This window comes from Mytilus trossulus, chromosome 10 (genome assembly GCF_036588685.1).
Source record: "Mytilus trossulus isolate FHL-02 chromosome 10, PNRI_Mtr1.1.1.hap1, whole genome shotgun sequence".
Lineage (NCBI taxonomy): Eukaryota > Metazoa > Mollusca > Bivalvia > Mytilida > Mytilidae > Mytilus > Mytilus trossulus.
The window spans coordinates 18150020-18153683 of NC_086382.1; the positions used below are offsets into that span (position 1 = coordinate 18150020).

Consider the following 3664-nt stretch of genomic DNA (forward strand, 5'->3'; position numbering starts at 1 on the left):
GTAGACTGTTTTGTGAAAGATATCTATAGTGCTTAAATTGACCTGTAAAAGGAATATTTCACACAAGTATATTGCTTTTATTATTTGTTTATAGGCTGATGTGAGGACTGATTTCATGGTGTTGGAATTAAGAACTGGCGATCTTATACTGCTAACGTATTGGTAGATATACCCAAATTTTTATCCTCCACGTAACACATATCTCAGACAATTTCTATAATGGTGGACAATCAACTTTTTTTAGAAGAGTAATGCCCTATGGAAATATAAAATAAGTGCAACAAGTGGGACACGTCTTTTATTTTAATCTAAAAGTGTTTGATGTCAATTTTAATAACAGTTCAGATATCATGAAGATTGAATTACATGGAGATATTCAGCTCCAGAGGAAAGGGGTTCATAATTGTCCAAGATAGTAAAGATACTGTCAAGCTTTGGAACAGAAATTGTTTTTGACTTTTTTTCTATTTATCAAGATTCAAACTAAATATCCAATGAATTTCTTTAGTAATTATGAACCACAAACTTAAATGTTCAAAGTATAATTTTTTATCAACCAACTTTCTATCAATATCCACAGAAATCAAAGTTTTCCTCAATCACAATGAAAATCATTTAATCTGTAGATTTTTTGGAAGAGTTTAGATAACTGATTCAACTTTGTATTACAGGTTAGCATCACAGATTGTCCTTTTGCATACTATCCGGAGTAGAATTTGGATCTTTTTGAGGTGAAAATATATATATTTCTCCACATACAAGAGGGTGGTAATGGGGATACTGAAACTTCGGAGCATGCAATAAAATGTAAAGTTTTAGATGATGAAAAAATTAAACAAATTTTGACGAATCAAGTTAGTTTTTTTCAAAAAAAATAATGATAACGATCATTGTTTGATGCTAGCAGTAGCCAATAATGACTGCTTGACGCCTGATGGTAAAGGGCATTACTACCCTCATACAAATTTTGTTAATTGATGTAATCTTATGGACAGTTTAAATTTCTATAAATCTTTATTATTTGCAATTATATTTCATTTTTATATTTTCTACTGCAGCCTTTATAGATGCAAATGAGATCTTTTAATGTTAAGAAGGTTTATAGTTCTTTTTAACTTCTTTCTCTCATACCATTTTTAAAAGAAAAATTACCACTCAAATATTTAAACATTACCTAATTCATATACTTTAACATTACTTGAAATTACTATGGATTGTCAAGAAATGAAATATGATTTTATTTCTTTTACAGGTGCCCTTGTGTGGTCAATCCAATGGACAATAACAATCATGCAGACTGGATATATATTGCTTTTTGTATAATAAAATCTTTAAATGATAATTCTGAAAGCCAAATGATTCATTTTTTTATGCTGTTACTTTTTCCATTTACTGTAAGTTAACAATTTTTTGTTTTTAATGCTGTTATTCGTTTGGCTCAAATGAAGTATACAGATATTTAGTTCCAGATTTTGATATATGTATTCCTATGCAAATAAAAACTTGTATTATAGTTATAAAAATAGTTGATTAATACTTATCATTTTATAATTATTATTTGATGAAATGGAAAATTATAATTGTAATGGTTGACAATTTGAAAGAATAAAATAGTCTTTTATGATTGACTGGTAGACAGATCAACAGGTTGACAAGTCAACAGTATGCCTATATTAAGGAAACTCACTTGTCATGTTTTGGAACTTTGGTAAGAAAGCAACCATTTGATTTTGTTTTGGGGGGGCTATGGGTTTTTTTGGAAAAAAAAGTTTGTTTCCAGTTTTTGGAGAGAAAAAAATAATTTGTTTTTGATTCTAAAAAAAATAGATTGTTTGTTTCACCCTAAGCTGCCACTATATGTAATGCTAAACTTAAAATAAAAAAATTGTTTTCGACTTGTCATGGAAAAAAAAGAATGTTTTTCGCCGCAGGCAAAAAAAAAAATTTGTCCAGAAAGAAAAAAAACATAGCCCCCCCCCCCCCCCCCCCCCAAGAAAATCAAATGGTTGCTGCCTAAGATTTTCTGAATCCTCTGGTTTTATCCATTTGAATGCCATAGTAAATTTTGCCCGGTGACCCCCATTTTTCTTTTTATAATTTTTTTACATGTATAATGATAAGCTGTCTGTTAAAGTCTTATATAATTTTTAATTCATTTTTGAGGACTTAAACTTGTCAATGATACAGCTATGAAAAGTCATTAAAGAACATTTTCCCGCCAAAATTTCAATGGCTATTATATCAAACCGAGCATGGTGACCTATGTATTTTTTTTTTGCTTTTTGGATTCCTTTATTAATCCCCTATCAATATAAACTAGTCTTTTGAAACAGAGAAGCAAGTTCCCTTAAAATAATACCTTTCTTTTTAAGTAACAATATAGGGCACTTAATTAATTACACATTAATAGAGCATTTCCTCAACCCTTAAACTCACTATCATCCTTTACTTTAACCCTAACCCTCACCCTTAATCTAACTCTAAAGGAAGTTTGCTGCTCAGTTTCAAAATAAATAACTTTCCATAAAACTAGTATATATTGATAAGAGATTAATTGAGGAATCAAAAAAGCAAAAAAAAAATATAGGGATCAATGTGCTTGTTTTCAAGATATTAGCCATTGGAATGTTCTCTTGATTTTTCATAGCTTTATCATTGACCAGTTAAAGTTCTCAAAAACTTTTTAAAAATATATTAGACTTTTACAAGTGGCTTATAATTATACATGTAATAGATTTATAAAAAGAAAAAAGGAGTAACATGGGCAAATTTTTTTTTAATGGATAAAACCAGAGGATTTTAAAAATCTGACAAAAATTCCAAAACATGACGAGCAAACATCCTTAATCATAAACCTTACACTAGCTGTCCTAACCCATAGATGTAATACCCATGCATAAAGATGCATGGGTATTAACTCCATGCCTAACCTTACCACTAGTCCTTGAAACTTGTCGGCCTATGTAGGTAGACAATTATTTGTAAAAGTTAATTTGTCGACCTGTCAACCAACAATGTTGTTGAGCTTTGAATGAAGACAATTTTTTAAAAGTAAACTTGTTGTTTTCTTGTGAATTTAAACATTTTTTCAAGATTGTCAACTTGACGACAGTGTATCACATATTTAACAAAAGAAGATAGTCAGCAAGGAACTACATATCTGTATACTCCAGTTTATCCATTTATTTTCCAATGACTATAAATTCACAGATTTTTCATACATTTTTGTCGAGCCTTCGACTTTAGTCGAAAAAGCGAGACTAAGCGATCCTACCTTCCGTTGTCGGCGGAGGCGTCAACAAATATCCACTCTGTGGTTAAAGTTTTTGAAAATTTAATAACTTTCTTAAACTATACTGGCTTTCTACCAAACTTGGACAGAAGCTTGTTTATGATCATAAGATAGTATCCAGAAGTAAATTTTGTAAAAATAAAATTCTATTTTTTCTGTATTTTATTTATAAATGGACTTAGTTTTTTCTGCAGGGAAACATTACATTCACTCTGTGGTTAAAGTTTTTTTAAATTTTAATATCTTTCTTAAACTATACTGGATTTCTACCAAACTTGGACAGAAGCTTGTTTATGATCTTTAGATAAGTATCCAGAAGTAAAGTTTGCAAAAATAAAATTCCATTTTTTTCTGTTTTTTACTTATAAATGG

General features: G+C 29.6%; 1 long non-coding RNA gene across 1 annotated transcript; it reads left to right on the forward strand.

The window, feature by feature from the left end:
- The first annotated feature begins 92 nt into the window (after positions 1-92).
- On the forward strand, positions 93-1972 carry LOC134686977 (uncharacterized). Its single transcript, XR_010101713.1, has 3 exons — positions 93-162; positions 672-731; positions 1253-1972. It is a non-coding gene; the product is annotated as an uncharacterized LOC134686977 (long non-coding RNA).
- Positions 1973-3664: the final 1692 nt, after the last annotated feature.